Source organism: Chaetodon trifascialis, chromosome 7 (genome assembly GCF_039877785.1).
Source record: "Chaetodon trifascialis isolate fChaTrf1 chromosome 7, fChaTrf1.hap1, whole genome shotgun sequence".
NCBI lineage: Eukaryota > Metazoa > Chordata > Actinopteri > Chaetodontiformes > Chaetodontidae > Chaetodon > Chaetodon trifascialis.
The window spans coordinates 11,533,108-11,547,336 of NC_092062.1; the positions used below are offsets into that span (position 1 = coordinate 11,533,108).

At 44.4% G+C, this 14,229-nt stretch overlaps 1 protein-coding gene across 1 annotated transcript in view; it reads right to left on the reverse strand.

Annotated features, from left to right (window-relative positions):
- Positions 1-3,433, reverse strand: part of trak1a (trafficking protein, kinesin binding 1a) — a 34,763-nt gene extending 31,330 nt beyond the window's left edge. The window contains exon 1 of the mRNA XM_070966101.1: positions 3,215-3,433. The gene's annotated coding sequence lies outside the window, so the exon portion shown is untranslated. The remainder of the gene's footprint in view (positions 1-3,214) is intronic.
- Positions 3,434-14,229: the final 10,796 nt, after the last annotated feature.

Here is a 14,229-nt window from a genome sequence, read left to right on the forward strand (position 1 = left end):
GACTGACAGGGATTATTTTGGTACAATTCTCCATAGTTTTCTTTTCTTTTTAAACATCCTTCGCATTCTGCCTTTAAGTGTACACTATATTTAGAATATTTTCCCTGTTTGACCTTGCTGTCACACTGTCCTTTCCAATGGGAAACTGAAGACGTTATATCACTCATCTATGCTCTTTTCAAAGCCACCAGACATCTTGAACAAAAACAGCAATTTTACTCGACAGAGTACGGGCGTTGCTGGTGTACCGCTGCCTCTATCGGTTAGTTTGTTTGTGTTATTGTGCCACTTCAGTGTTTTAAAGGGTTAGTTCGGATTCACTGAAGTCGCACAATAACACAAACAAACTGTCAGATTGAGGCAGCGGTACACCAGCAACACCTGTATTTTGCCAGGTAAAATTACTGTTTTTGTCAAAGAAGTTTGGTGGCTTTGGGGAGAGTGGCATAACAGCGTGAGTTTCCCTTCAGAAAGGTCTGGCTGACGGCAACGTAGAGCACTGAAAATATTCTACATATAGTGTACACTGCTTCGCATCCTCCATCTGTGTGCTGCTGCTGCTGCTTCTCCACACTGGGGGGTGTGCGGACCACCATATACTGTAGGTAACACAGTCGCTATGTTAATGTTTTTAGCTTACGTCTGACAGAGCCCAAGTCGACGACGCTTGAAGGACAGGTTGCTCGGGGTCAACAGATTCAGTCTCATGTTGCTTGGCTCTGTCTCTGTGTGTGTGCACGTGTGTGTGTATGTGTGTAAGATCATGCAAACGGTGAACAAGAACCAAGAGCATTACAGCACAATGGATGTCCTCGCATGCCGTGATTGGATCTGAGTCAGGAGAGCAGACTCAGCAATTTGGATTCTACTCTTGTTTGTCCACTTACATAACTTCACTCAAGTTCTCTGTCCTCCGTCTCCTGCTCGTTTGTTCCTGATCTCACCCTTCTCACCAAGCATCCCATAATTTCACAGTTACTCAACTCTTTACATCACTGCTGGCTGGTAACCACGGAGAATTAACCTCACGCCCAGGAACTGCCCCATGGCGATGAGCTGCTCTATTCAGCTCTTTGTGCTCGTTCATCCTCTACACACACTGAAATCATACACACACACACACACACTCCCTCACAAACTCCCTCTTGGCAAGGAAGTATTCAACTAGAGGCTTAGGCAGGGAGATGTGCCGGACACAGGCATGAGGGACAGGGACAGGAGGAAGAACTTTAAATGTAACAGATTTCACATGTAACTTTGAATAGAAAGTTATGTTTGTTACAGTAATCCTATCACACCAGCAGATGGCAGCACTGACAAGACCTCCTCAACTGTCCTGCCCTTGAATGACTTCAGTGTTGAAGACACATGACTACAGTAGATATTACCACAACATGTCTTTGCATGGCTGCTGTAGCTGATGACATTATACTGCACTCTGCAGTGTCCTTTCACTTTGTCCTCCTCCTGCTTATCTAAGAACGGTTGAGGTGAATGCATGAAGAAGTCATCACTAATGTACTGATCAAGTGACCATAAAAAAGTTAGCACCTCCTCCCCATGCCGGGACCTCACAAATCTACAAGTACGCGCAACATTCAGCTGCTGATTTTCCTGGAAAAACTCTGGCATCATGGTGCAAAAGTCAACAAGCCATCCCACAGCACTGCAGCTGTGGGATGTCAGACTTTTCCAAAATAATATGTAGTAAGCCACCACCACAGCTGAGAGGTGAAACCAGTGTATTCAAATGAAGTTCTGCCCCAAGAAATCAGTAACCCATGTCAGCTTCAGTCAAAGGATTACCATCTGTGTCAGCCTTCACTGTGCATGGCCTCATCATGGGCTTTTCTCCCCACTTGGTTAACTGACAACTCTGAAATACCTCCACTTGTGAATAGTTATCGGTTTGTATGCTGGCCCTGTAATAGACTGATGCCATTTCCAGGGTTTAACCAGACTCAAAAGGCAAGAGCTTGTGAAAGGATAAATGAACGGATGAACAGTAGAGCCAAGTTTCTGTAGTGTTCAAGGTGAGAGAGTTCATCAGGGGCTCCAGATATCTGTCTTCATGGCTGTCGTAGGGTAGACGATGAAGGGACTTTGGTGATAATACAAGGAACTGAGATAATGGTTGTGGGTGGGAGGGTGTGTACACTATAGGAAAATACAGGAAGGGCCTGTTCCTGTTGTTTGAGTGTATAAGAACTGCCACAGTCTGCTGACTCTATAGTCTGGTGCTGTGCTAGTGCTTGCCCACCCTTATGGCCTTGTGTGGCTTTCAGCCAGCTCCTTTTCTCCTCTGCTGGGCCCATTCCTAACTGTTCCTCAGGGGCCTAGGCTCCTTATTAAACAGTGGCTTAGCACTGTTGTACTCAACAGTGAAGTCTCATCACAAGAGACACAAGATTTTGTGTTGCACTCATCACTTGGTGTAATGGTAATGCACTGCAGCGCTGCAGTCTCAGCTCTGTCCAGTCATAAAACCATCATTCTCAAAGGTTTGTCCGTCGTCAGGTTTGGTTTCCAGGTTGGAACGACCTTAACTGCTGCACGATTAGCACTGCGTGAAAAACCTGGAATCAATGTCCATTAATATTTTATGTGTTATCACTTCAGTTGTTAAAAGCGTCTGCCAGATACTCGGTCCAGACGGGCGCATTCAGACTGTGAAGAGGAAGAGAGATGCAGCACAGCACAGCTACAGGCTGACCACAGGAGACAAGACATTAGTGTCTCTCTGCTCCCTTGGAGAGACGGATGAGCAGAGAGAAAAAAGAGAAGGGGAGATGAGCGAAAGAGTTGACAGAGGCGGTCCGCTGGGAGCTCTTTACACAGGCTGGCTTCTATACAGGCCCGAGGTCCCCTGGAGCTGCTTCACTGACAGGATGTGACATTAGAAAGGGGTCAAAGAGAGGGACTGTTTCTCACAGCTCTACATGCCTCACACCATCTTCCTCAGCCTGCACTGTTCTGTCAGCTTATTCCAAAAAGCTTTAGAGATTGGGGGGCTGTTACTACTGTAAACCTTTAATTAGGGTCACTCTGATGTCTTTGACTCATACCCTTTTATTGACTCAGATGGACATTTCTGAGGAGAGCTTTTGCGACAGGTGAATTACATATTAATGCATCGAGTGCTGCTTCATCGCTGCCAAATGGATTCCGGTAAGTTTTGTCTACCTATGGTTATAATGTATGCATGCAGCATTACCAGTAATGGTCTCTGCATCTCTGTAGGTGGCTGTGAACTCCTGGAGTGCAGCTGACAGACTTGCTTCACTGACATACTCCTCCTCTTCCTCCTCTTCGCCGACCGGTCGGAGCCCTGGGTCGTGGAGCCCAGTTGCGTGTTCGGGAGACTGCGCGGGGGGCGGGGCGGAGGAGCAGGTGTGGGGAGGCGAAGTCTTCGGGTCCAGCTTGGCGCCGAGTGGTTACCGATTTAAAACATGACCAGCCATGGACAAAGGCTGGAATGGACTGGAGGGGACAGAGCAGGTCAGGATGCTTGTGCACAGGACAGGTGGGAGTCCAACCAGAACCAGAGAGCAGACTCGAGGTCATTCAACGCATGTCTGAAAGAAAAAGGGAAGACACGGGAGGAGAAGACTGCATTTTTAATTTGCATTTACAAAATATGCATTGTATAAACCCCCCCCCCAAAAAATAACAGTAATAATAAAGTTTATCATACAGCGATCTAGACAACACACATTTCTCAGCCACATTAGTCTGAGCAGCCCTATTTATAGACACGGTGTCACACTCATCTGCATGTCGGCTGACTGGTTCATGCTCAAGTGTAGGTAATTATAGACACGACTGCACTGTGGTATCAGTTTAATGGGTGCATAATCGAATCGAATCGAATCCAAAACAACATCCCTGAAATAAAGCTCTTTAAGAGCGGACCGTGCTGTGTGTTTAGAAAGATGTCAAGTCTACTGGGGGTAATAATGGTCATTATTTGTAGCACTGGATCGGACTGTTTTTTGTCAGCTGGGGCTGCAGCTAATGCTTATTTTCGTTATTGATTAACTCGCCAATAATTTGTTTGATTAATAGTTTCAACCTTTGTCTTTAACAGTGAAAAATACCCATCGCACCTTCCTCGAGTCCGAGGTGGAAATGCTAAAATGTCTTGTTTTGTTTAAACAGTGTGAAACCCAAAGATATTCAGTTTATGATGATATAGTATGTGACAAAGATGAGCAGCAAAGCTTCTTATTTGAGAGCCTGCAACTTCTACAGAGAATATTTGGGATTCATGGACTTCACAGAAGCATCAAAGTGATGCCGTAAACCTGAAGAGGTGTATGATTCAAGAGCAGGAAAAGATCACAGACAGTATAAACTACGTTCAGGGAATAGCTGGACATCTATATTAACTACACTCTCTAAATACTGTAAGTGAGACTCAATGAAAAGAACAACCGACAGCAAATATATGTCAAAGATACAAAGATGCAAAAAATAAAAACCTAGCTGACAAGCTGAGAGGCGAACAACAGCACAACACAATGACACCCCTCAGCGGGCTGCCAGCCCAGCGCTGAACAGGAACTTTCTATTAATAGTCTTCAAAACACACACAACCCTCAAGACAAGCTGCTCGATATGTACACCTCAGCTCCCTCTCTGTGCTGATTAAACGCACAGCTGTGGTTTCGGTGCACCGCGCCCTCCTCTACGCTCGGTGTTCACCGCGCTGCGTTCATCCCCACTCATCTCCACTCCTCACTATCTTTCTTCGTCCACCACAGCCTCCTCTTAAGACGAGATACTGAGTCAGATCCCGGTGCCTTGTGGGAAGAGCTATTTAGGTCACTCAGTTTCCATAATTCAGGACGTCCAAATGCCCAAACATTGTTGCTAATGACAACAAACCATACAGTCAGTGCAGAACATATAACAGGCTGCCATGACGTTGCGATGACTGAGGTTTTCAGGGATTTGAACATCTAACCTGCCTGCAGATCAAATCAGGATCACAGAAGGTGACTAAACAAAAAAATAATGAAAAGTCTTCATAGCCAGTGGCCTGAATGAATGACGTCATTGTAACTGCAGTAATGCTGAGCAAACAGTTTCCATGTTAACGTTAAGCAGTACCAGGATCAACAGAGCAGGGATCTTATGAGTTATGGTCATAACAGCCTCAGCGTGTGCCCTCCAGCAGGGCTCACAGTGACAGGGTTGGGTTGAATTTCGAGGAAGTGGAAGATTTCTATGGGCTGATGGAGCCGGCGATCAACACAATAGTAACTGCAATTTCCCTCCAGGGGACGAGGTGTGGTTTTCCACCTTCTTTAAGTTTATTTTCTCGACATTCCGATTTCAGGTTTTTGCAGTGTTTGCTCAACACGTGTTCAGTTTTACATGCAGTTTTTTATGGGCCCTAGCCCAAAGGACATGTTAGGTTTGATGCAACTTATTTCTTAACAAGAAAAGGGCACAGCGAAGCACAAGCTACATTCAGCAGGGGATGTAATCAGTAGGAAGAGCCAACCAGAGGGCCTGTCTTCAGGCCCCTGGCAGCCTCTCTCTGGTGATACCAAATCTAATTCTGATTGAAAATTCAGGTGAATGCCCTGCGGCAAGTCCTCGGGGTGCAGTCGGCTTTTATCCTTTTGATTTCATTTTAATTTTGCCGCTCTGTTGTTATTGTTGTGATCAAATCACAAGGAAGGAAATCACTAATTACAGTCCCACTTGCTCTTAATGACCCCAAAAATGGCTGAATGTCCATTACTGCACAGGCAGAGTGTTGATTTGTAGTCCAGCGTCATGGAGAAGACTGTCAAACAATGCTGTACCCCTCCCACTGATGATTTCTCAATGCATTGTGTTAATGAGTAACCCCTGACTGTGCTTTACACTGCAACGATATGGACATTGCAACACAGACCACAAGAATTCATTCTCAGCTCCTACAAGAAACCAGAGTTGCATCAGACAAACTTCTATCAGTCACTAAAATCATTCCCTCCACAGCTAACATCCACCCTAACGACAGCTCAGTGGCCTGAGTGTTTTGTTGCTGCAAGTGAAGTGAGGTTCTGCTGTTAAGGCAAAATTCTGTATGTTTGTATCTTCACGTAACAAATGATGCACACGTGCAACCGTTTCCTGCCATGTCATGCCACCAAGCCATATGTGTTAACCTGCCTGCAACAGTATGCCTGATGCTCTGCGGCAGGTGTGACAGCAGCACCTCAACTCACAATAGTACTGAGGTGTGTGTGTGTGTGTGTGTGTGTGTGTGTGTGTGTGTGCAGCTGACATGCAAATCCTCTGGATACTGTATGCAAAAACAGATCTACAGTCTATCCTCAGCGACAAATACAGATTTAATAAGAAAAGCCGCACATTTAATGTAATAATAGAAATGAATGAAAGTGTAAAGACACACTAACTTGTAGATTTTTGTGCTTTTTGTGTCCTCGTAGAACAGTTACAGCACTGTTTCCACATTTATTCCCTTTTCCAGGATTATGATTAATCCTCTGTTGATTAATCCTCGCTGACTGTTTTGCCAAATATAATTCTTCCTAAAAACAAACAAACAAACAAAAAACTAGCCTAGCTGCAAACTGAGTGACTAAATGATTGATATTATGCAATTCCCACAGTGAACCATCTGTTGTTCAACTGCCAGCCACAGTTTGGTTTGTCCTGATGTTGCAGTCGGCGCAGGGCAGCAAAATCATTGCTAAGCATCTTATTCGTCAGCCTGTGAGCTAGCTGTTTGCGGCCAGTTTGCCTGAATGTTTGCAAACATTAGCCTGCCTACTGTTGGGTACTGTGCCAGTCAATACATCCCCTCACAAAGCATGCCTCTGCAGCACCTTTCAGCAGCTGAGTGCGGAGGTTTGTCCTTGCTAGAGGGGGTTTCCTTACTTTCAACAGCTGATCATTTAGAGCACTTTGACATGGAGCAGTGCTGGTTCCCATCTGTGTAATACGTGTGTGTGTGTGTGTGTGTGTGTGTCCTGGCTGATGGAATTGAGGACATGCTGATGGATAAGTGTTTCAGTGATCCCCTCTCTGTGAACACATGCTGTCAGTGACTGGCTATAAGATACAGCTGCAGCACAGGAAACACTGCCTACACCATAAACAACTTCCTCTGATTGTTCTGTGCTTGGGGGGGGTGGCAGGGGTCAGGAATCTCCAATCAGCTTCAAGACATATTATAGAAAATCTTTCTGTCATCTTTGAGAAAACACTGCAGGACTGCATCCGTAAGTTCACCATGGTGAGAAGACAAACGTGCACAAATCTGCTGCCATACAGTCAACACTTATTAGGAGCTGACAGAAATCAGGTGAGTAGAGTAAACACTGCAGTGTCATCACTATCCTGTGTACAGAAACGTCTTAATTACACAGCAGCCATGTAGAACACAGAGCGCCGGCTTCTGTTTGATTAGACGTCAATAAGCTTTTGTTCTCAGTCTCAACTTAACTGGTTAAAATCTGACCTCAAATTTTAGCTTGAGTGGGTTGAGTTTCATTTTATCACCCATTATTTTCTCCCTCATCAGACGATGTGAACGTCCCCGAGTCTCGCCTGCAAATTCAGTGAGCTTACACTTGGTCCCAGATCGGAACAAAGCAAAATATGGAGTGCAGATCAAAGTGATCTAGTTATAAGGAAAACATTTGCATAAATTTGCAGTGAGCGGTATCTGCTGAGTAAAACTGTTCTTGCGGATTTAAGAACGATGTTTTTAAAATGAGAAAACCTCACAGACATTCCAACATCCAGCAAGATGTTTGAGCGAGGCTGTAAATGAAGGTCAGACCAGGCTGAGGCCCATCCTGTCAGCCACTTTGTGATCAATGGATCCAATCAATACTCCAATATCCGCTGCTTGACCAGGAATACAGCCAGTGACAGTCAGGATATGTACTCAGGAGTGCTGAATTGATTACCCTTAAATAAAAAAAAACAGATGAAACAACACATAATATAATAAAAACCTTTAGAAATGAAACAAAAGACACAACAGATAATACAAAACCATTAATTAGCTGCTTATTAGCATGCATATTAGCAGCACACTGGCTCTTTATTCATCATCATAAAGCACTCATTAATGCCTTATTCGGGGGGTTAGGGTTATTCAGGGCTAGACTGCAATTCATGTACATCAACTTCCTTCAATAAGCAGTAATTAGAAGGTTATTGAGGGAAAACTCCAAGTTTTTGACCTAGTAGTTGTAGAATATACTATCCAGGATAAAGCACAAAGATTTCAAATGACTAAAAAGACCAACATGCTGCTAATATTCATGCAGGTTAAGCACTACCTGTCGTTAGTGTGCACACTTACTGGTTCGCTCATGGCAGGGCGGTTATTGAGAGAGAGGAAAATTCAGAGGAAGAAAACCCTTGCTGCGCTTCACTATCACTTTTCCTGGCTTTGACGTTCATGAGAAACTCACTCGCTCATTAACATTCAGCCTACACTGACTTCAGCCGTGCAGTCACTTTTTTCTGAACTGATGTTCTACACTTAAAATAGTCTTCTGTGCATGGAGCTCCAGAGGGCCCCTTAACAAACACACACGCACGTACACACACACACACACACACACACGCACACGCACGCATACACTCTTTAAAACTCAGATCCGCAGAATTACTTGAAGATAGCAGCAGTGAGGGAAATGAGTGAAGACTTTTTAGGAGTTTTTGCCTAAATTTACACATCACATTTATCCAATTTTACACCACTGCAAGGTCGCCATGCTATTGTGTTGCTGATTGACATGCATGAGTCAAGATATGCTGCCGTTCTTGGCTCTAAATACTATATAAACTAAATACTAAATACTAAATACTGTATGAAACAAGTAAGTTTGAGCTTTGCAAGACAAACAAAGGAAAAGCAGTATTTTGCTTCATAAAATGTTGCCCCTGCCCAGTTAGCTAGCTTAGCTTAGCCCCAGTGTCGCATGTTTCGAGTCTTCAGTCGGTGGAAAGGCTGATAATCAAGCACTTATCTGTACATTTGTTCACAACACTTCTCTTTTATGACGTTTGTTTCATTGTATGAGGGCGCAATGACAAAAAAGACACCTGCCCCAGGTGTTTTCCCTTTCACTAATTAGATGTCCTTTCTCAGGGCGTGTGGGTGTGTACACTGAGCTTGATTGACAGCCCTCTCTCACACGCCACAGCACCTGCGCCCGACTACAACAGTAGTTACAAAGCACACCTGCTCGGTGCCACTGAGCTTACTGCATCACTAAAGCATGTTTGAATACTTGCAGTCTCAGCGATGTGATTGGCTGACCCCTTGATACCATTAGTCTACACACAGTCTCAGCTCAACTGTCTTCACAGGAAGGAAAGGCAAAGAGGAAGACAGAGAGAGAAGTTAAGGTGAGATGAGTAGAAGGAAGCTGAATTAAAGACCGACAAGTCACATGATCAGTCAAAGGAAGTTGAGACATCCTTTCCGAAATCTTTGAAACCCCTTCATGTAAAGTCAGAGCTGACTGAAGAGTGCAGTGCTAGTGAAAAAACAAAGAGAATGGACTTTATTCTTCATGAGTAAAGTGGCGTGAAGAGGGGCTGGGAAGGGAAGGTGGAGGGAGGAAAGAGACGAAAGAGGAGAGAGAGAGAGAGAGAGAAAGAGAGAGAGAGAGAGGGGTGGAGGAAGAGAGGGAGAGGTGTAAGAGAAACAGGTGAGTGGTCTGTCATTCACAGTTGATGTCCTACGAGGCAACAGGAGGGCAGAGAGAGAACAGAGCAGAGCGCAGACAGTCAGAGAGCCGTACATGGTGTTAGGCTGCTGGGCCTGAAAACAGTCTTCCTCAAGCCCTCAGCCTTCAGCTCTGTCGACACTATCATGCAGCCCGGCAGCCAGAAACAGCTCCAGAGTGTAAGAGTCCTGATGGCTTTGTTTTCTACTTATCTGTACCATAAATGTGCTTTGCCACACGAGGGAAGAGGAGGACTGGCTAAAGCAAGCTTCTGCCAATCACACCGGGAAACTGAAATTCAATATAAGAAGCTGCGAGTGACTGCAGTACTGTGTGGAAACTGTCTGATGCAGTTTGATCCTTGTACGTTACAGATATGAAAGTCTGTCATGGGGCTGAGTCTGACACGTTTCGGCGTGATTCACCGGGACCTGAAGTCCATACGCTTCACACAGATCAGTTCACTGAACTGTGACAATAAAAATAACTTGTTTGCAGTTTTACACGCCTTTTTTCCCCCAGCCGTCATCCAGAACGCTGTGGTGAGCTGTAACACACCAAACTGCATCCACATTATTGTAGGCTGCAGCATATTAGTTAATTTTCAGCCATAAATCCATAAAGTCACTCGACGGTGATAGCATGCAGTAAGTGAAATGAAATGAAAATGCGACCTTTGGCATTTTTTTCTGTGCTTTCAGAGAAATTTCTACCACTACACAAGGTCATCAGTGTCCTGCCGCTCCCTGTCATCAGCTGATCATTTTTTCTTTGTGCAGACTGCTCAGTCTGTCAGAGGGAGACTCACTCATTGAAAGGGGTGCAAGGGTTACAAAATACTCATATCACACTATGATAAGCCATTTACCACATGCCCACAAGCCTTGGAATGTGTGAGCATGAGAGCATGTGGGGGGGGGTTGGCACAGAGAGGTCAGATCAGAACAAACACCCCCCGCAGCCCATCTGTCAGACCTTCTCTCTGTTCGACATGTGAGCTGCATGTTCAGGTCCAGCCTCTGGTTGTGCGAACGTCCTCAGGAGTGAGGGCCGCCATGTGTCAGAGCAGTGGGACGGTGCGCAGGCCTTCCACAGATCATGTGCTGGGAGCTGGCAAAACCAGCTGGAACCTTATTTAGCTTCTCAGGACTGGCTGAATACCCCTCCTCCTCCTCCTCCTCCTCAGCAGAGTCTTCTGTGACTTGCCCAAATGTTTAACGTAGTAACTTTACAAAAAGGTGGTGATTAGCCAAACTAACTGGTGGTGAAAAATGTCCATTAGTGTTGTCCAAAGCCAAAGATGACATCCTCAAATGTCTTATTTTGTCCACAAGAAACCAGAAAATACTCACTTTTAAGGTGGAACCAGTGAATTTGGGCTTTTTTTTTTTCTTAAAACAGGACTCAAACTCCATGATCACAATAGTTGCAGATTAATTTAAAAGCTAAGAACTAATGGATTAATGCTGCAGCTCTGACATTAATGTGAGGTGTCCTCTCATACTGCAGCTGTGTCAGCCTGCTTATGGACACTGAGGGGACTTCAGTCACTTTTAATGAGTGGGGGCAGCTTTCCTGTGAAGGGATTAGGACTACCCAAATCTGAAACCAATCTTATTAAAAGGAGCCCACAGGCTGCAGTGACACACTGTCCGGGCTGAGCATCGTCACCTCTGAGTCAGACAAACTGCTGCAAACTACTCATTAGATCAGACCAAGGGACGCTTCTCCTGCAAAACCACATGGGCCATCTACAGCTGAGCAGGCACGTCAGCTTACTCAACAGGTGGATGCAACACGAGTGTCCCCGATGGAGGTCAAAAACATCCCGAGTTAAGCGCTGGGAGCAGGTCCTATCATGAGGAGCCGGTGCAAGTCAGCGACCGGCTCCCAAACCGTGCCGCACCTGCTCCAATGTCACCGGATCATCAAAACGTCTAAAACGTTCTCAAACACACAGAAAAAACTTCTTACCGCTTTGGTTGACAGCGCAGATTTCTCTGAAGAGGCGAAATAATCCCGTTTTCTCCTTTTGGCGACCACAGTTGAAAATTATGGAGCTGCTCATTCACTGACCATGATGCGGTTTGTCGAAGTCTGGTTCCCCGTCGATGCCGGGTCCTCCTTTCCTTAACCTGAAGCCAAACTTAATCCTAACCCCACCCAGTCGGTTTCTGGGATGCTTAACCGGAGCCCAGCTTCACCCTTACCCTTAACCAGTTATCTCTGCTCCGCCTAACCATAACCTGACCTGAGCCCGATCCCCAACCACCGCGACGGGAAACACTATATGAAGGAGAAACAGACTTCGACACGACACCGGTGTCTGAATATCAAACCACAAACAGACGAAAAACAAGCCGAGTTAAAGGAGGAGTGAGCCAGAGTCAGTCCGGTGTCTGTTCACCAAACTTTAGCTGCTCGTTTGGTTTCCTGAGCAAAGGCAACTGAACCGCTTGATGGAAACAAAGCTGCTGAGCCGAGCAGAGGCAAGGTAGAAAAAATATGGAGTCACATCCGGTTGAAGAGATTTCAAAATTAACTGCTTTAATACTACATGTCGGACTTTACTATTTGAATGGGCTGTTTTGGTACTGTATGTGGAGGTCTGTTTGCTCGCAATATGTATTAAACTGCACAAACAAATACATTACTCTCCATTGGATAAATATGCTACGGTTTGTAGTGTGTAGAAAGGGTAATATGGAAAACTTAGAAGTGACAAAACCTGAGTTAAATCTCACCCGAGTGTCTTGCTGATAATGTTTGCCTACACTAGGCATTTTTGTAAATAACAACAATTAGTAATGTTTAAATATGTTGTAATATGATGCTGGTGAGAAAGCTTTTTAATCACTGCAGATACAGAATGTATCATTCAATGATTTGCACAGCGGACCACTAAATTACAGCAGCCTCAGTGGTTGACAGAATTAGACCATTTGACTCTCTGGAGTTAAATGAAAGATACCACTTTATTATTTTAAATTCTGCTCAATAAAATAACTGCATTCATGATAGTCTGAATAATCTGGCTGTGGCAGCATCACCACACAGAAAGGGCTATCCTTGAGGCAGCAAAATGGTCACAGGCCATTAAAACAGCCTATTTTTGAACTTCGAGTTTCTTACATTTCTGGATATATTTATACGATTTTGCCACAAGCAAATGATCGAGAGACTTTTTTTTAATGAATATATTTCTTGCTTTTATTTTGTAGAATAAAATGCGCTAACAGGAAATTGTCCTTCTAGAAATTTTGTGTAACTTTCCAGGTTAGGAAGTTTGAAGATCTGTGCACGGAGGATTCCCACTGTCCAAACTTTCTCCATCAATATGCAGTAACCCGACGTGTACTGCTTTGAATTATTCTTAACCCGTCTTCAACTTGCTTGTTTTTGCTTTAGGCCTGCTTAATTAATTCAGCATTTTCTGTTAGCCTTGTCCGAGGCCTCCATGATTGTGTGAAAGGTTTATTTTATAATTGGCAAAAACATTTTGTATAGGCCTAAGCTGATTAACGTTTCCACCAAGTGCTCGAGGTCAACATATTCCTACACGTTAACATATTGCTTGGTCGAAAAAAAGCCGGCGGATCCTGAAAAGTATTGATCTTTTAGGGTGGCTGTTGCTCGATTATAATAGAAAATTCCGACTTCACCACTCTTGGGTCGTTGAACCCCGCACATGACTACTAAATTTCCGACAGTTGCAGACTGCAGAAAAACCATTCAGGATTCAGTGTCACGGGTGCCTTCTGTCCTGCTGCCGGCTTCATTCAATGCATGACGTAATTGTCCCTCTGATGGTCTGATTGTGTGTGTGTGTGTGTGTGTGTGTGTGTGTGTGTGTGTGTGTGTGTGTGTGTGTGTGTGTGTGTGTGTGTGTGTGTGTGTGTGAAAGGGCGGGGGACTTTTGTGGTGAGAGCAATATACCATACATTTCATGCAGTTGCATTTTTCCACTAAAGACACCGATTTTTGGAGGGGAATTTTTACATCGGCAAAAGTACAAAAGAGCAGTTACCAGTTATCAATATGAGGGAAATATGTAGAAAAATATATGTATACATGAAGGCAAAAAACGAATTCTGCGAGGCTCTGTAATGTACATAAAATCAGATAAGCCAAGCTGTGAGTTGGAAAATGGGTATATTTTGCAAATTGTTGTTGTGTGTGAAGTTGTGAATGATATTAGTACTATATACTTTACTAAAATGTAACGTTAATGGCGATTATTGTATTCCAGGGCACTCCAGCGTGCGCCGTCTGTTGTGTGCACTCTTGTATCCTAGCAACTCTGGAATATGCCATTTGTAGGTGGTCTGGTTGAAAGCAATAAAAATTATATGTTCGACCCGACATTTTCCTCGTTTGGTGCTATGTGAAAATAGTTCGGAAATATAAAAACACTTCTTTTCCACACACGTAATGACTTTTGTGAATAGCTTTATTTTCATTTATATCTGAAGAAATACAGACTTCCCTCTTCCAACTAGAATCACGCGGCCCA